Here is a 26,682-nt window from a genome sequence, read left to right on the forward strand (position 1 = left end):
ATGCATACAAAATTAATCACAGAAGAAAATAATATTTACAATGACAAAGCAGATTACATCAATGTGCTAGTTGGTACAGCAATAAATCACAATTTAATAAATTTTAAACATATGTAGTGTCAAGTGGAATTGTAAGAAGGCGACTGAGCAGGTTAATGATGACAAGAGATGTGAGCAAATGCGCAGCAGGAAGAGTTCTAGCACAGGGAGTGGACGACTGAGGTAACTTTCTTAGCCAATGGACCCTGATGTAATTGACAGACCTTACGAGATGATTGGCTTAGCGTGTTTGGTGTCATTCATGCAGTTTGTGTGAGCTGAGGTATAGATCAAGAGTGTCCGTATGCTTGGTAGAAGATTTCCACGGCGAGTTCTGGAGAGTTACATTATCTGCCCCTCTTAGATTGGTGATCCAGTTTAACCAGCAATTATAGGAGGCTTTGCGTGTGTCTTTAATTGATGAGTATAACCTTAACCGCTGCTATTAGGAGTAGGTCTAGGAGCGTCCTATCTTTTTCATTCAGCAATTCTGCTCTAAGGAAACCAAAAGCTAGTGACGAAAGATCTCTACTACGGGAGTAGGAGAAGAGATTAGATATGAATTTGAAGACCTTATCCCAAAAGGGTACCACACAATCGCACTGGAGTAGTAAATGATCTAGGTCACCTGTTTTATCTTTGCAATTCCAACAGATGGGATCCTCCCTAATTTTGTGAGAGTGGAGTTGGCCTGGTGTCCAGTCGGCCTTATGCAATAATCAAAACTTTGTCTGGGAAAGTACTGGGCTGATTTTGTTTCTCAAGGTGGAGACCCAAGATTTGGACCAATCTATCTCCGAGATTGGGGAGGAGGAGTGCGATTCCCAGAAGGCTATCAACTTCAAATTGAGGGTGGACTGTTGAGGGCGTATCAGCTTGTAAGTCCAGGAGACCTGGTGACCTAACTTATGTAGTTTTGATAAATCGCTCGGGAGGGAAGGGGAGAGGAGAGATAGTTTCACTTTAGTTAATGCTGATTTTATTTTTAAGAAGTTATAGAATTCAATTGGGTTCAGATTGTATTTAGCATGTATTTCTTTGAACGAAAGAGGGTAGGCACCATTGAAGAGTTGCTGGGAGAAAAAGATACCCTTGTTAACCCAGGAGTCTTTGTGCAGAGGGTTCCCTTTATAAAGTATTTTATGATTGTTCCATAGTGATTGAAGATTAGAGGTTTTAAGGCTAGTGTCTAGTAGTTTATCAATCTTCAACAGGGCATATTTTGTGTTCTTGAATAAGGGCTTTGAGCAGGTGACACCGTAAGATTTGCGGTCAGAAGGGCCGCTGGGGAGAGATTCATGATAATTGATTTCTCAATGTCGAGCCATACAGGGGTGTAATCTTCTGATGGCACGAGCCAGTATGAGCCTTGTTTTGCTAGAAAAGCCGTCTGGTAAAGTCTAAAGTCGGCGAGGTTGACCCCACCTAGTGATTTATCTAGTCTGAGTTTTTTCGTGCTAATTCTCGCTTTCTTCCCTTGCCATAAAAATTTGGAGAGTAAGATGTCGAGTTTATGGCGGAAGTCCTCAGTTAAAGTGAGGGGGAGCATAGTAATTAAATAGTTTACTAGGGAAGAGATCATCATTTAGATGGCCTCAACCCTACCCGACCATGTTATAAATCTTGGGGACCATGCGTCAAGAAGATTTTGAATTTTCTCTAGGGTGCAAATTTTTTTACCCTGGAGCGTCTCTAGTATTGTGCTACTGAATTCAATCCCTAACTACTTAATGTATCCAGGTTGCCATGCAAGGCCAGAATCACCTAACATATCTCTGGTACCAAGGATGTTCAGAGGTTTGACTTCGACTTGTCTCAGTTTAATTTGTATCCGGAATGTCTTGAGTATCTTTCTCTGGTGAACATGAGTGCCTTGATTGAGTCACTCGAGTTCTCTGTAACCACCAGGATATCATCCGCGTAAGCGGCCAGCATCACTTTGGTTTCACTGACTGTTACTCCCCTTATGTCTTCATTGCGTTTGATATTCGTGATTAGTGGTTCTAGGGCCAAAAGAAACCATGCAGGAGAGAGAGGGCAGCCCTGCCTGGTGCCCTGTTCTAAATAAAATGACTCAGACAAGGTTCCGTTAATAGCTATTCGGACAGTAGGTTGTGAGTATAGTGCGAGCACCATATTGATATATGCCTCACCAAGATTAAAAGATGACATGCATTGCTTTAAGAATGACCATGATACCCTGTCAAACGCTTTTTCTGTGTCCAGGGTAATGGCAACAGAGGGGACTGCCGTTATCTTAGATTTTTCTAAGAAATGCAAAGTAATCGCGTATTGTCATTAGGCATGCGATAACTTAAGGAATTTTGGAAGGATCGCATTTAGTCTATTAGCTAGGATTTTTGCATAGAGCTTGCAATCCAGGTTGATAAGCGAGATTGGTCTTTAATTGTTTTTGTTAAAAGGGGGTCTTTCCCTTCTTTGTGAATGACAATGATATTGGCTTCACCCATTGAATTGAATACACAGCCCTCTTTAGCTATCGAGTTGAATAATTTTAGTAAGGTAGGCTTTAGTGACCCATCAAACTCTTTGTAAAAGGAGGCCAAAAAGCCGTCTGGGCCTGGGGCTTTATTGTTTTTGAGGGATTTAATGGAGATTGAGAGTTATTTTTTAGAAAGGGGGTCCCTAGCGCTGAGCTATCAGTTTGTGTTAGTTTTGGTAGGTTCAGTGACTCTAGATATTTAGTGCAGCTCTCAGGATCTATTGTTTGTTTATTTTTGTATAGATCCTCGTAGGTTTGGAATGCTCTCAGTAGCTCGTTTTGTTTGGTTTTGACGATGTTCTTGGGAGTCCTTAATCGAGGAAATGGTAAATAGTTTCTGTTTGTGTTTGAGGTATGATGCCAGCAGTTTGCATGCCTTATTCCCCTCACATAGTTTAAGTGCCTTGAATTTATTAATCCACACACCAGTGCGTTTACTCACTATTTGATTGTATTCGTCTTCCTTCTTAATCAAAAGATCGAGGGTGTCTTAATTATCTACATTTTCAGAGTGAATTATTTCGAGAGACTTGATTTCTTCCTCTAGCGAATCAAGTTCTTGGTTTAGTTTTTTATTGAACTGCGCTTTAATACAGATAATGACACCTTTAATAGTCGCTTTAAGTGCATCTCATAAAGTGGATGTGCTTGTTTCAGGGAGGTCATTTAGTGCAATGTATTTCTTAATTGCGGATTCAATCTTTATTTTGTTTGCTGGGTCAGAGAGTATGTCATTGTTGAACCGCCATCTTTTTGGGGATAGAATGGTATGGGTACCTCCGAGTTTGGCGCTGATGCAGGAATGATTGGAGACTAGTTTGGGAGCTATGTCTATTTTGTCTATGAGGAGTGTGAATGAACCTGAGAGTAGGTTGTCGATCCTAGAGTAGGAGTTATGAGGGGGAGAGTAAAATGTGTAGTCTCTTGCGTCTGGATGTTGGAGACGCCATGAGTCCCTTAGGTTTAACTTGGAGCATATTTTTTGGAGGATCTCGTGTGAGCGAGAGGGTTGATATTTTCCTTTTAGATTGGCAGTCTATGTGAAGGTCTAACGGCAAGTTGAAGTCCCCTCCAACTATGATGAGATCTTCCTGAGGGAAGCTCTTGAGATTATTGGAGACCTTCTCCCAGAACTCGGGTACGTCGGTGTTCGGGCCATATATGTTAATTACATGAATGGGGTCATCTCCTCTCTGCAGGTGCATGACTAAGAGTCTTCCATCATCATCGTGGGAGTTCGAAATCCCCCCCTTACTCTGCTCCACCACTGTTCCCTGCACGGACCACGGCTGATTGGCATGGAAAGCTATGTCAGTGGTCAGAGTTAGCAAATTGTGTACAGGCTGTTTTGGCGTTGCCCCTCAAGTGCCAATTTTTAGAGGGCCTTTTCACAGAAAAAGTTTACATGGGAAGGAAGGAGCGAGCGCGCATGACAAAAGTCTCACTGAAGAAGTATTGTATGGTGTACTACAATAAGTTTGGTTGACAAAAATGTATTTGGATCTCATATACACTGTACATACAGTATCAGTGCAGTAAGCAAGCAATAATAAAAGCAAAGCATCGGAAAAACACTGTTTCTGTTTTTAATGGCGCGAAAATGTGTAACCACTGATAACCACTGTTTTTTAAAGTATTAAAATCACTTGAAAACACTGAAAAAACCCCACCAGAATTTACCAAAAATAGAAACTGAAAACAGGAAAGCCTAACTATAATGTACTAGTTCTGTGGACCGTGAGTAAATACATGTAACCTAACATCTGTGTGCACAGTCGGGCTCATTATGTTTAATTATCTAATTTTTATTGTGTCAGACTAGCGCTGGAGCTTCTTTAACCCTGAAGGATATCCTAAGAAATAAATTTGCCTCTCCGTTTGAGAAACTAGAAAATAGATCTCAACTTAGGTTGGGTAATGGTGCAGAGAACTAGAGTTGCAGGTAAGTAAGTCATTTCTTCTGGAGCCCCAGTGCTGTTAACGCTGCACCTCATTTTGAACATAGCAGAGTAATGGAGGGCAGTCTTCACCATGACCCTACATCAAGCAGCCTCAAATGGATAGGAGTGAGGCTACCTTCAAGGTGAAGCATGTTCACATGCTCTTCCGCCCGTATTTAGGACTAACACTCCTGATAATCTCCTCTCACTTGTCCACAACCTCCCCAAGCCTGCATAACACAAATGTCAGGTAGTAAATTGACTAATTCACTCATTCATTTCTAAATACTCTATGCTTTGAATTTCATTTGCATGCCATATCGTGTTGTTGAGCTTAAAATGTAGACAAGTCCACTCAGTGCATCATTGGTTAAAAATAAGTTTCAACTGAAGTTGTGTGATTTGTTTCATACTTCAAAAGTCAAGTATCCATATGTACTTTTGCAAGCGGTCCTGTAGATATATTTTGTTGTTTGTTGCATTCCAAACAGGCATGGGTCGCAATTTACAGTGAACTTACAAAGTTACCATTCTTGCCATCTGAGGGCTATCCATTTTGCCGTCTTGAGCTTTCTCTATGGTCTCCCATGGTTTAGCCAGTTTCTGACGTGCCGCTCACCCAAGTAGCCTGTTTAGCGATTTGAAGTGTTTCTTCGTATTCATAACCTACAAGTCTGGAGCAAAAAATACTCTGTCTTTATGTCTTTGATTTCTAGCCTCCTCCTTACATGTCCAACCTGGCATGTTCAAAACGTAGCAAGTGCCTTTCAGTTGGACCTCCTTGCAGCTTTCACCAAGGGACCAATTATTTAGGAAAGAGCTGAAGACACCCATCCTTTTAGTACACTAAATAAAGATTGAGTCACTGTTCACTTTCTCTCTTAGAAACCAGCTGCACTGTCTATCGGATGTTGACGTCGACTGTGTGAACCCTGAACAGCAATTTGTATGGCTGTGTTTGTGCTGTGTATTACCACACAAATACATACAATTTTGAAATAGGAGTCTGGGTTGCGACTACCATATTTAAAACAGGAAATAGGCCACTGTCTGCTAAAAGAGGCACGTCTATGACTTTCCTCTTGTATGCACATGTCGATTGATGTTTGTTGTGCTATATTATTGGAATTTGCTCGGAGATTACTGCATTGTCGAAGATGCAGAAAAGAATCCGGAAATTTAGAGTTCCAGGTTTTTAGTCTTTCTGAATTCTTGGAATGAGGTGGCAGATGTAGTGTGAATGGAAGTTGTTCAAGTGCTTGGTTGCTAAGCAGGAAACAGAGCACCCTCAAGTTGCTGATCCGAGTGGTGTGGACTTAATGGAGTAGGAGAGATGGAATGAGCCTGTGTGATTCTGATAGGAGACTCTGTACTTAAGATAGCTAGGGCTGATGTTGTTGCGGGCTTGGATTGTGTGACCAAATTCTTTTTAGACAGCATGTTTGTGCACCTGTAGCTAGTAAAGGCCCAAAGATGAAGGGTAATTGTTGACCATGCTGGTAGTTCAGTATCAGTCTGGCCGCTCATTTTAATTTACTCCATGTAGCCTCTTAATCAGGTTGTGAGCTATGCGACCATAGAAGGCATTGCCACATGCTAGTCTACTGGTGATAGGGGCTTGTGTAACAGTCTTGCTACTTTGAATGAGCAGCCAAGAGAAGGTTTTATGAAAAAACTTAAGAATGCAAAGGCAAGTCACTGAAACAATTGAAATTTGATTATTAGACCAAGGTTCTTAGCTGATGTTACCACGGTGGGTTTTAGGAGTCAATTCTCTGGGCTACCAGGTTCTAGACCAGTGTGTAGTGCTATGTCTGACCAGAAGCACCTGGTTCTTTTCGCAGTTTAATTTTATGTAAATGTAAATGTACAGGAATTTATATAGCGCAAATCACTGAGCAGTTTCTAAGCGCTTGCTTAGGGAACCCGTCCTGGTATTACCCTGTGAGATAACCCCGGCAGGATATCCGCAAGGTGAAAGCAGGGCATCCCGCCGCCAGGGGCCGTTGTGGAGATTAAGCAAGCTATTGCCCAGAGTCGCAGAGTGTGAACCCGTGAGTCGAGTAGGCACCAGAGCGAGAATCTTCGAGTCCATGGATATTTTTAGGACTCAAGACCCCGGCGAGCCGGCAACCAACTGGCAACCTATAGCATACAAGTGTTAAATTTGGATTGTGTAGTGCGACGGCCGTCCGAAATGGAGATGATGCGTTGCCTGTCTGTGGAATAGGATACAACCTCAAAGCTGCTCAATCTGATAATTGATGCTGAGAGGTTAGGTCAAGATTAAGAAGAATAGGGCTCAGAGAAGATTCTTGTGGAGGGAATATCCACGGGTAACATTGAAATAGTGGGATTGAAAGCAGCAAATCATACCAGTTGAGCGCACTTAAGCAGAAAAGAATGGAGTCATTTGAGGGCAGTAAGACGGACGCAAAAGTAGTGTAGGCGTATGAGCAGCATGGCATAAGGTACTGTGCCAAAAGCCACCGAAAGGTTTAATTGGCTCAGGGCCACAAAAGCTCCCTAGTCCATAAGGCAGGGTACGTCGTCTGTGGCAGCAATGAAGGTAGTCTCTGTGCTGATGGTTGATCTTGAGTGCAGCCTTCTAAGAGTGTCTGTCATGATGTTGACAAGACCGTCCCCAGATATGCTTGAGTTGCTTGCGTTTTTAATGTCTTATGCTTATAATGTCTAAGATACTATGTGTACCAGTTCACTGAAGGAGCGTTGTGTGGCAAGGCGCACTTGTTTGAAGGTAGTCTTCGTGTCGAAAGTAGCACAGAAGATAGACTGAGTGGTCAAATACCTGGTTAGATTTTAGATAGCTGGGCATTAATTAGTTTTTGCAGGACCTTGGCAGGATACAACAGCAAGCAGAATTACCTAATTTTAGACAGAATAAAGGGGCCAGCTTTAGTTTTTTCATGATAGCTAGGACTGTTGCATGCTTCCAGCAGTGGTGAAAGTGGCAGAAGGGAGTGATTAGTTGAAGAGAGTGGAAAGAGCTGTTCCCACTGACGAATGACTTAATATAAAGATGCGCTAGGGGTGGGGGTCGTCCAGAAAACCCAGGTTTATGGAGGGCATGGTAGTGATGAATTTGTTTTTGAAACACTTGGTATTGTTTTTCCAGCAAACCTAAGAATAGAAAGAAAAACGATCCAATGTGCCATCAGGCTTGGAGTCCCTACATCGAGTTCCAGCTCAATCATTACCATTAGACATGTCTATGTGCATATCCCAAACCCCTTGCCTAGGCAAGCCACAAGGTTCGGATTTATATCATTATAGCAGCCAATTGAATTCCCAGTTTCCAGATCTTGACATATTTCTTCTGGACCCCCTCTGTCTTTGAGCTCTAGTTTCTCCATTGCTGTACATAGGTTCATCCCATTAATCCATTCTGTGATGGGGGTGTGGAGCGGGGCTCTTGCATCTCACCAGTCGTGGGTAATGTCTCTCTTTGCCACCATGAATCCCATAGCAAAAAGTGTTCGAGTACTTCGTGATCCCCCAGTAGTCTGACCCCCAGCAGAGCGACTTTGGGGTCGAGTACCAGACTGCCATCAATGGCTCTGTTTAGGGCTGTCCAATAATGATTGAGGCAATGTTAGATAACGAGCAGAAGCTGAAGTCAACAAGGTCACTTCTGCTTCCTTTTATTCACTGAGATTGAGCAAGAAAATTGAGAAATACCTAACATTTGAGCCTTTAAAGACCGTGGTAATTTCTCTTGTATTGACAAGACTTGAATATTGTAATAGTTTTTTCCTAAATCTCCCGATGGGCTCACCGAAGAAGCTCCAGACTCTGCAAAGCTCAGCGGCACGCTTTCTCCTAAAGAGTCCCAAAGTTCAATCAGCAAAGGGGCCATCTGTAAGCTTCCCAGGCTGCCTGTTAGACAACGCTTTGTCTTTAAGGCTTTGTTTGTGGCCTACAAGACCCTCCCCAGACAAGGTCCCTTGAATTTTAGGAACAACCTTGGGCAATACACCCCTGGTAGGATCCTTCAGTCTGGCCCTAGCAATAATTTGGTGGTGCCTGCTTTTTGGCGGATTACATGGGGTGGCAGAAGCTTTTTCAAGTCCACAGTCCTAATTACTCTCGAACAGTATGCTGTTGGAACTTAAAACCGCTCCCCTGGTTTCTGTTTTTAGAAGGACCTTGGAAACGTGGCTCTTTGTACAGAAATAGGAGATTAGCACAATCCTCTTTTGTCCTGTTTAGCTCAAAGATGCCTCCGGACATTCGTTCGCGCTCAATACATTTTATCATTCATTCATGTGGTGTCACTGACAGGCCTAAGTATCAACGCCATTTTAAAGCCTGCAAACCTCACAGGAATCCCAAGCTACATGCCTTATGTGGGATTCTTAATACCACACTCTGGTTGGAACCAACATTTTCTAGCCCATTGCAGGCCTCCATCTGTTAAACCTATTGGAAAATACCTCCCCTTGTTTCAAGGTTCAATCTTATTAAACTTAAATGCATCCCAAGCTCTAGGCTCCTGCAAAATTATCCCCAAAAATCAGAAACCCTGCAGACTAAATGTATTTGGAAGGAAGACAACTTACCCAAATCTCTGTTTATTCCTTCATGAGGTTTGTCCACAGATTTGTCCACAGGAAGTTTTTAATGAGGCTCTGACTATCGGAGCCCAAAAATGTCTGCCTATTTACCTTCACCTTTACTTTATTTTGGCCCACTGCTTAGAAGGATTGAACAGCTATCTTTTACGGTTTAATAATAGTTCATTTGACAAAAAGGTCCATGTAGACCAATTCATGTTAAACCAGCGTCAAGCATTTAAAATACAATTTTAACACTAGACGTACTAAAATCATGGATTAAACCTATTTTAGATGAGGTTTTCCTCCGTTTCCATAACAAAACGGTACATTAACTTTATTCCAGAAGCATTTGTGATTTCGTAGTTCACATTACAATTTTTCTTGATATAAAAACAAGCTCAGACCCATAGATATTTGTAATGTCACACGCAACTTTGAAACATCTTGCCCTGTATGAAGTGTAATTCCCTTAGGTGCAGCCAGTGCAGCTTCAGGCTTCTGCTGACAAGAGATCGGAGTCCAGGCTTAGGACTGGAAAGTGAAGACATGCCTATTTTAAACTAAGTTACATGTAGGTGTATAATACTACCTTATATGTGGCCATTTCTTTACTTTAGAGTTCAGATTTGTTTTTAGAGGTCTAATAGGTGCTGAACCCAATCAGGTAAGGTTTTTGTTCGCAAGTCTGTACTGAGGCCTCTCACCGCCAATATGTTTTGAATTTTAGCACCTAGATAAAGAATTAGGAACTACTATGACAGTTCAACAAATGCTTTGATAGAGGGGATGAGCAATATTTTGATAGGTGTAATTTACCTGGCACAAAAACGTTAAGCTGTACAGACAGGTCTTCCTTGTCAGGATCAAACACTAAAGTTCTTGCACCAAGGATATTGTGCTGTAAAACTAAACACTTATAAGGTCCCAAAGGCGAGACCTATTGGCTATGCCAATGCTTGTTTAAAATTGCACATGATGACCATCCACTTTCAGTCAATGGTAATTGCATTTCCTAAATGCTCATTTTGCATTTTGGAAAAGCTTTGTACATGTGTTAAGAAATTGTAAATAGGAAAACTCTATTTGCTAAAAATGCATTTTCATCTGGGTAGAAATCACATTTTGCTATTCCCTAAAAGCCTTTGTACATAGGAAAAGGCAGTTTTGCATTTCTTAATGGTCAAAATTGTGATTCAACCCATTAAGAAATACAAAAGTCCTTTGTACATGTGGCCCTTAGAGCTTACTTCTGTACAGGTAATTAAATAGTTTTGATAGTGAGGCAGATTTAAAACATAATTATTATTATGGTCCACTTTGAGTGCTGTCTTATAAGAGTGTCTGTCACGATGTAAACAAGAGCATCTCCAAATGTGTTTATTCTGCTTGTGTTTGTAATGTCTAAGATACTATGTGTGAACCTTATAATGTGGCTTAGTCTCTGGGCGGCGACTAGAACTCTAACATGCACTACAAATTGATGTGTGATACTCAATATGAAAACACATTTTTAATGAGAAATTGTACTGTGACACTTTTCACATTTCCACATTAATTCTTCATGTATTTATGCATATATAATGCTTACATGGATGATGTGTACATTTCCGAAATATTAATAGTACAAACTTTGTTTAAACAAAACCAAATGACAGAACCCAATGCATTTCGGGACACCTAGTCCCTTCGTCAGGGGTAATCTGTAGGGAAGAAATAGGAAACATTTAAAAAAATGCACACTTGGATCAACATGAAGATTTTCAAAGAAAAGAATCGAGAGGCATCTTATAATTATATAGGTGGTCATTCACCCTACACCATATAGTGATAGAATCAGTGACACCGTGTGATACTAAGGAAATAGGCACTTATTGTCTTCACGCAAACGAATCTACACCAACAAAAAAATAAATGAAACAAAGAGGTTTAAGGCGCAAGCAAGGACCAGAGACCGGGTTTTTATGTATCATAAACTGTTGACTCTACTTACCTAATAGAACTATGAGCAAACTTGTGTTTTGCCTTGAGGTAGCTTACTGTGGTCTGGCGACGTGAAACACCTAAAGAATGAATGAAACTGTTACATGATGTGTTTTCACAACACTCCATCAAACGACTTATTTATGTGATGTATTCTAAATCTCACCATGTGCTCACAGAAAAACCCAGCATCGCAAAATGATGAGCGGAAGACACGATGCAACTGCGGAAAAACTGTAACAACAATTCCAAGAGATCGTATTAATCCCACAGTAATTTGCATGTGGAACACACAAAAACATATGAGTCCTTTGTAAAACAATACTTTGAAGACAGCTCTCACTATCGTATTACTTCTGATGATGCAAACCATGTGACTGACCTTAAAAACAGTATATGCTGTTTCAAATTTGCACTCAGCATGTAGTTCGTATAGGCATCAAAGGAAACATGCAATGTTGGACAGAAGGACAATGGCGTGAGGACGCCCTCGTTACCCACACGAGAACTGGAACAAAAACCAAAATACCAAAAGGTCACGTGGGCATTCTGTGATAGAGATTGTCACACTAGAAATGACTTCCGTGCAAACCCGTGTTCTCCTATCACCGCGTTCACCTCACTCAACAGGCGTAGCAGTAACCTAAGCTGCGCGTTCAATTTCAACTAGCTTCCTAGTTGCGGTCACGTGATCGCACGTCTGCGTCAAGTTAAATATAGAAAGTGTACTAAAGTAATAAATCTAGTCCGAGTTGTGTGTGAAAATAATAGCAAAGTCGGACGAACGCATGGGACGGTAGGAATACCGTCAACACTTAAGACATGCCGTGAGTTCAAAGGAAACAAGTCAGAAAAATCTTCACTTTCAAAATCACCTGCAGTTGCAAAGAAGGTGGATAAAAATTGGTGTAACGTGTGAAAAAGTTGAACAGATGCATATGTGACATTACAAACACAAAACAATTGGGTGAATAATGAAATACCTACATATGTGGATAAACCAAATATCTGAATGGAAAATCATCACTTTCACAACTAGCTCCAATTGCAGCAAGGGTGGCTCAGAATTGGACATGTATTGAAAAAAATCAATAAATGTATATGTTAAGACGATGTGGACTGATAAATACAAAAACAATACTCCTAGTACATACATGCATATACAAAACATTACCAACAAAATAACTTGTAGTATCAATTTTGTGATGCATTGATGTTCATGTATTCTAATGTGCGGAATTGTGCCCTGATGGTGTCAGTGTGTTGTGAGCATATGTGCATGACCGAGGTGTCTTTCCATGTATGTTGATAAAAGGTGTCTGGCCAATCCAGATGGTTCAATGTGAACAGTCTATAGGAAACATGCCACTTCTTAATCCAGAAGGCTTCTCTCTGTAAAAGTATTTTCGAATTGTTCTTGCCTGGGGTCTTTGGGACGTGTTCAATCATTTGAAATTTGAGGTGTGCGATATTATGTCGATGTTCTTCCCAATGCACTGCCAGGCTAGAAGTAATGTTTTTTGTTCTGATTTTGCTTTTATTCTTAGTTAGCCGTGTTTTCATTTTCCTCCCAGTTTTTCCGATGTATTGCGTATACAACATTTTCAGAGTTGCAATCTGTGCTGCCTTGTAATTTGATTTTTGCCCCGGTCCTGGGATGTATTAAAATGTCTCCAAGAATGACATTATTGCAATGTATACAATTTCAGCATTTTTTAGTACCACCTTTATCAGTTGTTGCTGTTGTGGTTAATCTTTTGGTTTTCTTTCTGGAAAGTAATTCTTTCAAATTCCGTGCTCGTGTGTAAGCGAATAATGGTTTATCACAAAACACATTTTTAAAATCTGTCTCTGACTCCATTAGTTCCCAGCGTTTGTTGATGATAGTTTTAACCTCTGTGGAAACAGTGGAAAATGTAGACACAAAAACTACCTTATTGGTTATTTTTTTAGGAGCTTTTTGTAACAATTGTTCTCTGGGTGTAGACAAGGCTGTCCTGAGTTGTTGGTTAAGTAGTTCTTCGGGGGTATCCTCTGCTTATGTAGTTGGTCTTCTGGTGAAGTAGAGTTTCTTTTTTTTTTTTTTTTTTATTTTTTTTTTTTTGGTGTAAGAATTTTATTGCACTTTTGTTCATTTCATACAAGACAAATCAATAATCATCAATAGTTTGCTTGCCTACAACCTCATGGGCCGGCGTCCAGCAACTATTGTTATCATCAACATTGTGAGATGCACACAGCCCATCAGCCGACATCCAGAGGACCGGCGGCGCTTTGTCAGTTAGAGTCCAGTCGCACGTCAGTGCCACGTCCGCTGTCTGATACATCAATAATCTTACTTTTTTACAGTTTTTTGTTCCTTTTAACTTAAATGTAACTTAACTGTACATTCCCCCAACTTGTAGTTCCCTCCCTGCATCCTCCCCTCTGCATCACAGCATCCTCCCTCCCAGGTGCCTGCACTTCACATTTGTTCGTCCTGTGTCGTCCCCATCAGTAAACCAATTACATCGCTTCCGAATCTGAATCTGACTTACCATGCTCAAGTAAATAGTCACGTAGGTACCCCCAGTAGTCTCTGGGCCTAGAGCCAATTGGTAGTTCCTCCTCGTATGTGTTGAGCGTGTCTCGGCAATATACCATGTCTTCAATCCAGCGTTTCACCTCTGGTGCCCTTTTACTATTCCAATGGATGGACACCCTCCTCTTAGCTAACAGGAGGGCAACAGCACAGAATTTACGCTTCAGGGCTCTTAAGTGTGGAGTTATACCCAATAAACAAATTTTTGCGTCGCACGGCAAGCTAACTCCCAACATTTCATTCAACACCTGCATGACTTGTTCCCAATATCCCGCCACCTTTCTGCAGTTCCATGCTAGATGCATGAAGTCCGCATCTGCTTGTTTACACCGGCAGCAGTTGGAATCTTCCCGCAAGCCATGCTTGTGTAGCCTCTGGGGGGTGTGGTAGACCTGGTGTAAGTACTTGTAATGTATAATTTTCAAATTCCCGTTGGGTGTCAGCATACCCGTAAGCATGCATGCGGAGTCCCATTCTACTTCTGTCAGGGGTTCTGCTAGCCCAGCACTCCATCTGTCCCTGGCCTTGTGTGTGTTGTTTCCCACCGCCCCTTGTGTACTCGCATACAGTTTGGACACCATGTGTGATGCTTTGGGTGTAGTCAAGAGCAGCTGTAGGGGCACCAGGGTTGTTGGCTCCTCTGGATATGTTGGGTAGTCTTCTCGTATTGCTCGCTGCAGCCTGTAGAAGTTAAAAGTAAACAGCGGAGATGGATTTACAATGTAATGTAGCTTGTCTAGCGTCTGGAATTCTCCATCTTTGTATAGGTCCCCTACTGTGTCTATTCCCGCCTGCCGGAGCAGATCCATGCCAACCCTTTCCTGTGTCACCGAGAGGGCTGGGTGATGTGCTAGTGGGAGCGCTGGTGCGTACAGTGGCAGGCAACTTGCTACCTTGCCTATTAGCCGCCAAGCCTCAGTGGTCGCGCTGACTGTGTTAATATCCCGATCGTGTAGTCTGGTACGTTTGTGTGGGAGTATACTGGCCAATGGAATCGGGTCCGTGTCGCCCGCCTCCACCGCTACATGAGTCAGGAAGGGTACTTCATGATACTAAAAGTGTGCGTATTGCGCTTGCGCGCACAAGTAATAGAGGTAGAAGTCTGGTACCCTGAACCCCCCCTTGGCATATGGCAATGTCATGGTGCGCAGGTCCATCCGAGCTTGCTTGCCCGCCCATAGTAAATTAAGCACTAGCGTTTTGATATTGCGGAAGACAGCGGCGGGGGGTTTTATCGGGATGTTGTTAAATAAATAAAGAAATTTTGGCAAGAGCACCATTTTTATTATCGCTGCCCTGTCCGCCAACGAAAGTGGCAGTCTGTTCCATTTCTTGATTTTATCCTCCAGGGTTGCAATCGCCCTCCCGTAGTTCGTCCTAATGACCACCTCTGGGTCTCTGTGGAACCATATACCCAAATATTTAGTGGGTTCTTCTTGCCATTCCAATGGATAGTCCAGTTTGGTTGGTTTCGTGCTGTCAGTTAGTGCCAACACCAGAGACTTATCCCAGTTTATCTGTAAGCCTGCTTGGCGACCAAATTTTATATATTCCCTCAGTAGGGGATTCAGGTGTTGTTCCGGGTGTTTAACATACAACACCATGTCATCTGCGTACAATGAGATGTGTATGGGTCGGGAGGGCATCTGAATCGCTGAGTGGTGATAGTGTTGTCGGATTTTGCAGGCTAGAGGTTCTAGCACTAAAGCGAAAAGCATCGGTGAGAGTGGGCACCCCTGTCTAGTACCTCTGCAGATTTGTATGGGTTCTGATATGTATCGGTTCACTCTGACGCGCGCCGTCAAGTCTGTGTAGAGCATCGCTATCCACCCTCGAAATATCCAGGGGAACCCCATGCGCACCAGCACCGCGTGTATGAAGGGCCAGCCTATTGTGTCGAATGCCTTAGCAGCGTCTAGGAGCACTGCCACAGCCTTCGTTTCCGGAGCCAGATAATGCGCCAATGCGAACAGCGTCCGGGTGTTGTGTGTGGTGGCCCTGTCTGGAATGAATCCTGACTGGTCGGGTCTAATTAACAGTGGCATGAGTGGCTTCAGCCTGTCTGCCAGCAGACTAGCTATGATTTTGGTATCCACATTTAACAAAGATAACGGACGGTAGGAGTCGCATTTAGTAGCGTCTTTGCCCGGTTTTAGTAGCGTGATAAGCAGGGCTTCCCTTAGTGAAGCTGGCAGTTTCTGGGCCTCATGTGCCATCCCGTACATTCGTACTAAGTGCGGTGCAAGGAGGTCCACGTATGCCTTATAGAATTCCGCCACAAAGCCATCTGGACCCGGTGCTTTGTTGTTGGGTAGGCGCCTAATGGTGTCCGCGACTTCCTCTACAGTTATGGGGCGTTCTAGGTATTTCCTATGTCCATCCGCCAACCATGCCAATTCAATATCTTCCATGTATGTCAGTAAGTCAGGTTGTGACGGCGAGGGGCGTGCTTCGTATAGTGTGCCATATGTGTCCATGAATGCTCGCAGTATACCCTTGGTGTCCGTGACCATCTCCCCGGTGCTAGTGGTTATGGATGTGACAGTATGTGGTGTTTTGCCTGCGCATATCTTTGCGGCCAGCTCCCTGCCGGGTCTACCGCCCTCTCCATACCTTCTCGCTGTGGCTCGTTTAGTGACGTAGTTAAGTTCGTCCGTTGCAAATTTAGCATGTTCCGTCAATAGTGACTGGATGTCCCCTAATAGCTTGGTGTCCCCCGTCTGTGTGTAGGATTGTTCTAGCGCTTGAATGGCTTGTTCCCTTGTGTGCAATTGGTGTCTGATATCCTTTAGGATGCCCGAGGCCGTACTGAGGCAGACTCCCCGGATGGTAGCCTTGAAAGCCTCCCACAGCAGACCTGGGTCCTCCGTGGTTGGGGCGTTGAGATCGAAGTAGTCCCCTATCGCCTTGTGTATAGTGGAGGCGTACACTGGGTCTTTCAATGAGGCTGCATTAAATCGCCAGGTGAAGGGTGGTGGGTCGTAGTGTGGGATATTGACTTCCAAAAGTACCGGACTGTGGTCCGACAGTGTGCGTGGCAAGTGTGTGGTATCCACAACCCAAGTGAGTACTTCTCGTGTGCCCAACCAGAAATCTATCCTGGACCAACTATTGTTTGCTGCGTTTATGTGCGTCGCTGTTGCCACTCCCGGGTTGCGAACCCGCCAGAGATCTACCAACCCTAGATCCTCCATCACTTCTTTCACCATAGCCCTGGCATTTCCATGTTGGTCTAAAGTGTGAGCTGCTCTGTCTAGAGTGTCCTGCAATGTTACATTAAAATCCCCTCCCCACAGTACATGAGGTGCCTGCATGTTTGCAATGTTGTGCCAGACCTTGCTAAAAAACCCCGGGTTGTCCATATTCGGGCCATATGTGTTCACCAATAAAATCTGCTGTCGTCTAAGTCTGCCTGCCAGCATAATGCTTCGCCCTTCCGTGTCTCTGTGCACATCTGTGACTTCAAAGCCCGTACCCCTCCTGATTAATATGCTCACTCCCCGCGAATATGTGGAGTAGTTAGAGTGAACCACTGTCTCAGCCCATCTATCCCCCAGCGTGGAGGTGCTGTTTCGGTCTAGGTGCGTTTCCTGCAAGAAAACAATGTTAATGTGCAATCTATCAAAATATGCAAATAGTCGTCGGATCTTCTTTGGGTTTCCTAGGCCCCTTACATTCCACGTTAGAATTTTCAGCGTGTTATTACGTGACATGAGCGTGTATTCGGTGATGATGTGCACACTGCAGTTGGTCAGTCTGCTTGCTATATCCTGTATGTGTGGTGCCATGGTGTGCTTCTTGTAACATTGACAACATTTTCCGCTGATTGCAAACAGTAAATACATGCCAGCACAGACCCAAGGAGTTCGCCATGCTTCTCAGATACAGAGGTTGCAGTCGGTTAGCTTCTGATCCCCCCCACCCTCCCCCCACCCACTTTAGCGCCCAAACTTTGCCAAAGCCATCCCTGAGTCAACTTTAACTTTAACAGTAACTTCTGTGTCCAACAGAGTACGGGGTACACCCGCCTGGGGGTGTCACCAGGTTCACACATCTCCACCCACGTAGTGGATGTGGACAGTCGCAAGTGTGTGTTAGAGTGTAGCGTGATTGCGCCATCCCCCAACCCCCTGTCGCCCACTAATCATAATGGCATCTCTACAGTGATACATCTCAATGATTCCAGACTCCCCCCCGCTTCCAGTTCCAGCGTGCACTTGGGCTACGCCACGTAACGTGTGTAACGTCCCCTGTATGGAGATCAGTTGTGCCACCAGGCCGGCCATGGTCATGGCTACTTGTTCGCTGCCCCACATCCTGGCAGCCGGCCACCCTGTCCCTCCATGATTATAACATCGTTTCGCATACTCACAGTTGACGTGACACTTCCTCGGGTGTACAGCCACCGGGGCCACACTTACATTATGTCCGTAAGCGCCAATCCCGTACAACCTGTGCCACCATTGCGGCCAATATGGTCCATGTGATCGTCTGCAGGCCAAACTGTTTGTAGTTAGTCGCAACTCATTGGGGAAGTCCAGAATTCCGCGTTGCTGGTTAGTGTTCTTCCCCGCTCATTCCACGTCACTGGTTGGTTCAGTTCTGTCGTGCTGTTTTCTTCGCTTGCCTTGTTGCTTGACATAGTCCTGTGCTGCCTGCACCGTTTGTAGTATGACTGGTTTCCCGCCAGTTATGACTTTTAGTTTCGCCGGATATAGCATGGCGTATTCCAGGCCAAGTTCCCTGAGCTTCTTTTTGACAGGAGCGAATTCCTTCCTAGCTAGTTGCACCGCCATGGTGTGGTCTGGGTAAAACTCTAGCGTGTTCCCCTGGTGCGTTATTTTCCCCATCTCTCGTGCCAGCCTTAGGACCGTGTCCCTGTCCCTGTAATAAGCATGCGGGCAATGATCATGCGCGGGGTGGCTCCGGGTTTCGGCACAGGCGCCAGTGATCGATGCGCGCGTTCCACCAGGAACACAGAAGATAGTTTGTCGGCACCAAAGATTTCTTTCAGCAGGGTTTCTACGTAGGTCTCCATCTTCCCCGTGTTTGTGGATTCCGGCAGGCCCGAAATCCGTACGTTGTTCCGCCTGGACCTGGCTTTCTGGTCCTCAACCCTCGCTCGTAGGTGTACCACTGTCTTTTCCAGGCTATCACAGGTCTTGGTTGTGGCTTTCTGGTCATCTTCCAGCCTTGAGATCCGCTGCTCTGCCTCCGTGAGGCGTCCGTCGTGTTGTTCGATTTTCGCCGCCATGTTGTCGACTCTTTGCACCACGTTGTCGAGTTTCCCGTGCATCTCCTGCAAACTTTGCTGTATTGCCCGCAGAACGGACTCCATGCCTGCCCCCTCTGTTGAGTCCTGGTCCCCTTCTACCTCCAGGTCAGGCGCGTTACTTTTGCCCTGGTTCCGCTTTTCAAACTGTAGCTTGGTTTGATTCCGGTCAGGTTTCCCCATTTCAGGGCGCTGTTTGGTCGGGTGTAGTTCAGTTGATTTTGGGCTGCTGCCCGATGTTGCGCTGGCTGAGGAGTTAGCACGAGGCACTGACACAGCCGCCCCCCCCCTGGTCGTTCGAGTGGTCATCTATCGGCCACTTAGCGCCTGGATGCAAGTTGGCGCCCAACCAAGTCACCTCCGTCATGCACTGGTGGCGGTGTCGTTGTCAGGGCCGTTGAGGCACTACAAGGGCAGTGTTGCACTGTCTCACATCCCGCTGTGTGGAGGGGGGCAGTCCCCGTGCAGGTGGTGGAGCCCGCGCTGTGCCGATGTCTATGCGCTTCCGTGTACAGGATACAGGCGTCCCGCGTATTATCTGGACTGTCTGCTCACCTCCGAGGTTGTCACACTGGCGGCCCCCTGCGTTGTCCCGCTGTCAGCGCCGATGTCAGGCATGCACTTTGGTAAGCGCCGGGAGCCTCCCTCTGTCGCTGGTTCACATGTGTGTTCTGCACAGGCAGCTTACGGTGGGAAGCCGACCGGCGGGAGCGCCCGCCGCCGCCTCCAGTCTGGTGCGTTTCACGGGCGCCGCCATCTTGTCCGCGGTGGAACGCACGCCCGTGTGTTGTGGCGCTGTGTCTCGGGGGCTTACTCGAGCCTCGCAGTCGTCGCGCTGGTGGTCAGTGGCCACACACCAGGTGGCGCTGGGCGTGCACCGTTGTCACACTGCAGCAGGAGCCTCGGTAAGCGCCGATCCGCCAGGTGTCCGGAGCGGCCATTTTGGCGATGCTGTAGTCCGGAGTCCGAGTTTTGGGCTGATTCTTCCTTTCCCCGTAGAAATCGCCTTACAGTATTCACTCGGGACGATGGCCTCACCTTCCGATGCCCATATTTGCAATCGCCGCTTATTTTTGTGGGGTTTCAAGGGGCTAAAGGCCGCTAGTTACGCGACAGTCCGGCGGAGCTGACAAGCTAGCCAGCCATTCCGCAGTGCGCCCTCTAGCGCCCCTCGAAGTAGAGTTTCTTTGCATGCCTTGTCATCAGACGATATCCGTCGAGTTCTCAAAAACTGGGAAACAGGTAGATTCTTAATGAGAGATGGCGGATGAAAGATGCTGGAGAGTAAAGCATTATTTTTGTTTGTCAGTTTTTTAAATGCACACATGTTGATGTGTCCTGATTCTAGTTCCATCCAAACGTCCAAGAAGGACTGTGCTTTTCTTTGGATGGTATGCGTGAATTGTATCCTTGGATCAACCAGATTTCGTATGTTGTTAATCAATGATTACTCCGATTTGTTCCAAATAAGGAAGATGTCATAAATATATCTTCGGAAGATCACTAGGCCTTCCTGCCAAGTTGTATCGGTCAAAATATAGTCCTTTTCACATTTTGCCATGTAAGTGTTCGCATAGGCAGGCGCTCCTGGAAATCCCATGGAAGTTCCATTTAGCTGAATGAAGATCTTCTCATTCCATGAAAAATAGCTATTTTGTAAACCGAATTCGAGTAGTTGCAATATGAAGCTTTTAGGTGCTTCAAGATTCTCTTGCTTGAGAAGTGCCCATTCTACTGCCTCTAGTCCGCATGAGTGGGGTATAGAGGTTTACAATGCTACCACGTTGATAGTGCACAGTATCCAGTGTTCTGTTACTTCCTCACTTATAGAGCGAAGGCTCCGCAAGAAATCCGTGGTGTCTTCAACGTACGTTCCCCAACTTTGTACAAATGCTTGGAGGTGGGCGTCGATGTACCGACCAGGTTCTCAAACAAAGATTCGCACCCTGACACGATGGGTCTAAACTGAGGATCAACCAGACTTTTGGGTATTTTGGGTAATGGATACATTTTAGGTTTCCTCTGGAATTGATTGGTAAAGTATCTTTTTGTCGATGTGTCAATCCAATGTAGTTCTTCTGCTTTATCTAGGATTCTTCTTCGGGTATCCGCTACTTCCATGGTAGGATCTTGATCCATACTTCCGTAAACTTGTTCACTGTTAACATGTTTGAGTACTTTGCTTTTGTAATACTCTATATCCATCATTACCAGACCACCTCCCTTATCCGCCTTTTGGAAGACTAAATGAGAGTTATTGGCCAGTGTTGATGAAGTGCAATGTTCAGCTCGACTGAGGTTCTTGTGTTTTTTGGTATATTGAATTTTTTGAAGATCTTTTTTCATCAGTAGTTCGAATGGGTCAAGAGTTTCATGTGACAAAGGGGCCATAAACGTACTTTTTGGCCTGAAAACGGGTATTGGTGTATCCCTTGAAGATTCAATTGGACAAACATTAGTGAAATAATTTCGTAATCTTAGTGTCCTCATGAATTTGTAAAATGCCACTTCCGTTTCAAGTTCTGTGGTGTTGTAAGTGGTGACAAATGATGTTCCCTTGTTCAAGTCCTCTTCTTGTGATTTAGTGAGTTGTACACTAGAGATATTGATTATAAAACTTTGGTTTAACTCCTTAGGCCTTTATTGCTTTTTTCTTTTTCTTTGTTCTCTCCTTGTTTTGATTGGACGTTGATTTGTTTGTTTCGTGTATGTTCCGGAGGATGGACGGAGTTCCTGACCCCTTCTAAAAAAGACACACTGGATGAAGTCGCTGCGGAACTCTCCTCAATCTGTTTCTGTGTTGTTCCTTTGTCTGCTTGTATGCTTTTCAGTGGTACTCTAGATGTGTCTGTGTCACAATCAGAAACAACGCTTTCTTCAGAAGATGTTTGTATGTTCCTTTTGGTGAATCTTTTTTGTGCGTATACCTCCGCCCATGTATAAGCTTCGTTGAGCTTATAATCAATAGTGTCCCTTTTTGAATTTTCTCAATTTTGTTTCTTGTAGTTTTTTTTTTCATATTTGTCAAGTTTTAGGTTGAGGTCCTCCAAGAATTTCAACCATGGTTCATCCTCCATTCTTTTAGATAAATCGCTTTTGATGGTATGAATTTCTTCCTCCAAGTCATGGACAATTTTAGACAATTCCTTTATTAGTAAAAGTATCAAGTCCGAGGAGCATTTATTTAAAATGGAGTACCACATCTCCATAAATTGTTGGTTACTTTGAAGTCTAAACTACATGGGTCTAATTGCTAGTCTTAAACCTCGAGAAATCCTCTTCACTCGGTGATATTGACTGAGTGTTGACGCGTGTAAGCGTTGGTTTAGCTCCCTTCTGGTAAGGTATTCCAGTTGGCAAAGTTGTTGAGTAATTGAGTCACTTTGTGCAACAAATGATTTTGTTTCCCTGATTAAATTGTATATTTTGTTCGCTTCGTCTGCTGTGTAAGCTTTAGTGGCCTCCCCCTGACTCAGGATCCGCCAGAGGCAACGACGGACAGAGCGGGGCCTCCCAATTCCTGAGCCTGATCCAGGAGAGGTGAGGTCTGGTCTCCGGTCTAACCGGGTGTGAGACATTTCGGATTGGCACGGAGAAAAGAATAAATCCGGTCATATATATCCTTTTTTCATATTTTACACTCTTTGTGACTAACACATGCAGTAGCATAAGAAATTCAAAGAACAGAGGCCCTGAAGAAAGCCGAGGGCACTGCCCCAAACGGCTGAAACATGTTGGCCCTAACACAGTTATTTGTTTGAAACTGTTTTTTCATGCACTGTTCCTGGTTTTAATTAGGAAGAGGCCAATCTCTAATAAAGTTCCTTCTTTTGTCCTCTATCCTATTTTATACTCGCCACTTTCATACACCCCCCTTTTTAGGTCGAGCGTAGCGATGGACCTCAAGTATACTTTAGTATACCTATATGCTTGAATATGTGGACACGAGTCTGGGGCGCGCATTTTCCATCTCGGATTTGGCCTCGTGAGCGCGCGTTTGCTGCTGGCATGAGCTGTGAGCGTGTACGGCGGCGTCAGCAGCGTCTGCTCTCGCGCTCCTGCTTTCACTTTTGCGACGCCACATGAGCCTCTCGCAGGCACCTTCACTGCCGCAGACCTCTCCCCCACAGTGCTTGTTTAGGTATCGCAGAAGGACGTATTGTATTACTGTCTTGCCTGCCAAGTGATACAGACTGGACACCCGCAGATTGGGGTCTGTGTACGCGCTCGTGAACACACGCATGTGCACATCTCACTTTCGTTTTTGTAATTCGCACGCGCGCTCCGTTTCCATCCACTCAACTTCGAAAACCGCTCTGTAACTATGAAATATCAATTCAGAAAAGCTGCATGCGGTGGTTTGCTAAACTAAGGAATATAAAATGCATAAAGCAATCCAAGTACAAATGCAAAACAGCATTACCGACAGACGCACCCATGTCGTAGGGAGCACACAATTACGGTTCAATGTTCCTCGTACAGACTACCGCAACGTTAGTCCAATATAGATAAACTTTTATTTAACAGGGCTCCATTTGGGGCTTGTAAGAATGCCTGGCCCTGAACCCACTGCTTCTCACACATGTGAATGCACTGCTGTGGCTGGGGTCCAGGTCCATGCAGAAAACACACACGCTTCACTGGCCCTCAAGGTGCGGTCCGTTCTGCCAGGAGTTTCACTCACCATTGCCGCCAGTCAGCCCGACGCCCTGTGCGCTCCAACGCCGAGGGCCAGTTCGCACGTCCAGCGCCTCCTTTCGGCTCAGCCGCTCGCTGTAGAGGCCCTGCCCCAAACCTTCCCTCTCGATGACGCGCCAGGGTCCACTGCTCTCTTCTCAGCAGGGCCTTCCCGACAGGCGGATTTGAAGCCTTGGGTGCTCCAGTGTGAAACAGGTTCAGCCAATCGGCTGCAAGCACATGCCAGAGAGCCAGGCTTTGATTGACCAATGGTCACTTCGTATCTACTGGAAGTTTTCAATCATGCTTCACAACCCTAATTCTGCCGCACACGACACTACATGCTTGTATTATTATTATTGTTGTCTTTAGACATTCACAAGTTCAACCCAAATTTCTATCACATGACAGGTGTCATTAAAAAAAAAAAAAGTTTGCAGTATCTCTCCCCCGGGCCCTCGCCCACAAGAAACACAGACAAAATGTCAAGCGTGACTCAAATGGCAGAGATCCTGAGAAATTCACTCCCTCCGCCTCAGTTTCTTTATCTGTGAAAATTAGAAAAGCTTAGAAACAGGTTAAATGTTGTTATTAAGTGATATATAAATAACTGGAAGTTAATCTCTTCTGCAGTAGACAAACAGATAAGCGAGGGGCGTGATATTTCTAAATGTTACATTCCCAAGTTAAAGAACTTGGCACGAGTTTGCAGCACCCAACCTATACCTGTGGATAGCGAGGCACATAGTGCTGTGAGGGTCCCCACCGTACTTGAAAACAGTTACTGCAAAATGCCAAACCATAGCACAGTGTGCGACGTAGCTGGAAACCATCCGTCCAAATACCTTTGAGTAGGCCGACTACATTAGCCCTGTTCGAGTCAGCCAGAATTCTAGTTTCCTTTCCACTTAAAAAAAAAAAAATAGAAAAGAAGCGCTGCATGTTTAAAGAGGATGGGATGGGGCCCCTCTTTGCCAGCACTACTCGGAGTGAGACGGGGTGTCAGGGAGCAAAGCCCGCTGCCAGGCAGTGCCATCTGCAGCCGCACGAGATTGTCTCCGGCCAACGAACACATCTGCCTCTGCGTACCCCTCTGTGCCGCCCATCTGAAGCTGGTAAGCTAGGGGGCGGGACCCCCGGTATCAATGGGGGCCAGGGGGAGATGGCATGCTGGGAAATAAGGTAACGCAGCACAATGTCACATCCTGCTGTGCCGAGAAGCAGATTAAATTTCCATTATTAGCTACCGTATTTTTAATGGCTGTCGGTGCCTTGCAGTCTCACCCTCACCTCTGCCATCTTCTCTTGCAACAGCATGGCCTGCTAATAAGCAACCTACCCTCAAGGTTACCGCAAACAGATGGTGGTAAAGAGGGCTAGTAGCTATGCCTCCCCCTCCCCCCCCCCCCCCCCCCCCCGACGCCTCCAAAAGAATCATAGCCACAAAGTCAGTAAAAAGGCATGGTGAGCAGACCAGCTACTTAGGAAGCGTGCGTGCATTCTGAAGTTCATATGTTTGGTCAGAAGGACAGCAAACGAGTCCTAAAATTGATAACCTTCGGCTAATAGGACTGACTAGGTGTCAGTAATGTGCCAAGAGGCAATTAGTTAGTTGGCAGCATGCGCTATAAAACATAGTTATAAATACAGAGTCGCTTTAAAGATAAACATGGCCCGAGGTATGCGGTGAAGCTCAGGCACAGATTACAAGCTGCACATGAGCTGCATACACTATACTATACGCCACATAATTACACTGCACTCAATGCAATATACACTCCAAATCCCACTCAGTGCCACATAATTACACGCCACATAATTACACAGCACTCAATGCAACATACACTCCAAATACCACTCAGTACCACATAATTACACACCACATAATTACACTGCACTCAATCGAACATACATTCCAAATACCTCTCAGTGCCACATAAATACACACCACAGAATTACACTGCACTCAATGCAACATACACTCCAAATACCAACCGTGCCACATAATTACACGCCACATAATTACACTGCACTCAATGCAACATACTCGAAATACCACACAGTGCCACATAATTACATGCCACATAATTACACTGCACTCAATGCAACATACACTCCAAATCCCACTCAGTGCCACATAATTACACGCCACATAATTACACTGCACTCAATGGAACATACACTCCAAATACCTCTCAGTGCCACATAAATACATGCCACATAATTACACTGCACTCAATGCAGCACACACTCCAAATACCAACAGTGCCACATAATTACACACCACATAATTACACTGCACTCAATGCAACATACACTCGAAATACCACTCAGTGCCACATAATTACACGCCACATAATTACACAGCACTCAATGCAACATACACTCCAAATCCCACTCAGTGCCACATAATTACACTCCACATAAGTACACAGCACTCAATGCAACATACACTCCAAATACCACTTAGTGCCACACAGTTATATGCAACATAGTTACACTGCACTCAAAGCACCATACATTCCAAATACCACTTAGTGCCACATAATTACACACCACATAATTACACTCTACTGAATGCAACACACACTCCATACAATACCACTCTATCTATCTATCGCCCTGACTCTATCGCCCTGACTCTATCGGCCTCACTCTGTCTATCGGCCTCACTCTGTCTATCGGCCTCACTCTGTCTATCGGCCTCACTCTGTCTATCGGCCTCACTCTGTCTATCTGCCTCACTCTGTCTATCTATCGCCCTCACTCTATCTATGTATCGCCCTCACTCTATCTATCTATGTATCGCCCTCACTCTATCTATCACACTCACTCTATCTATCTATCGCGTCGCCACAGCATCACTCAGCACCACCACAGCATCACTCAGCACCACCACAGCATCACTCAGGGGCACCACAACATACTATGCACTACCACAGCATCACTGAATGCCACAGCATCACTTGTCGCCACCACAACATCACTCAGCGCCACCACAGCATCAATCTGTGCAACCATTCAACAACGACTGATTCAAATATGTTCTCCCAATGTTTCAAGCTTTATTACAAATGCCACAAAAAGATGTTAATATTTCACTTCTGTTCTTG

General features: G+C 44.8%; 1 protein-coding gene across 1 annotated transcript in view; it reads left to right on the plus strand.

The window, feature by feature from the left end:
- The window catches only part of FNTB (farnesyltransferase, CAAX box, subunit beta), a 150,602-nt gene that overhangs the window by 23,368 nt on the left and 100,552 nt on the right, over positions 1 to 26,682 (plus strand). The gene's annotated exons all lie outside the window — the stretch shown is intronic.

This window comes from Lissotriton vulgaris, chromosome 9 (assembly GCF_964263255.1).
Source record: "Lissotriton vulgaris chromosome 9, aLisVul1.2, whole genome shotgun sequence".
NCBI lineage: Eukaryota > Metazoa > Chordata > Amphibia > Caudata > Salamandridae > Lissotriton > Lissotriton vulgaris.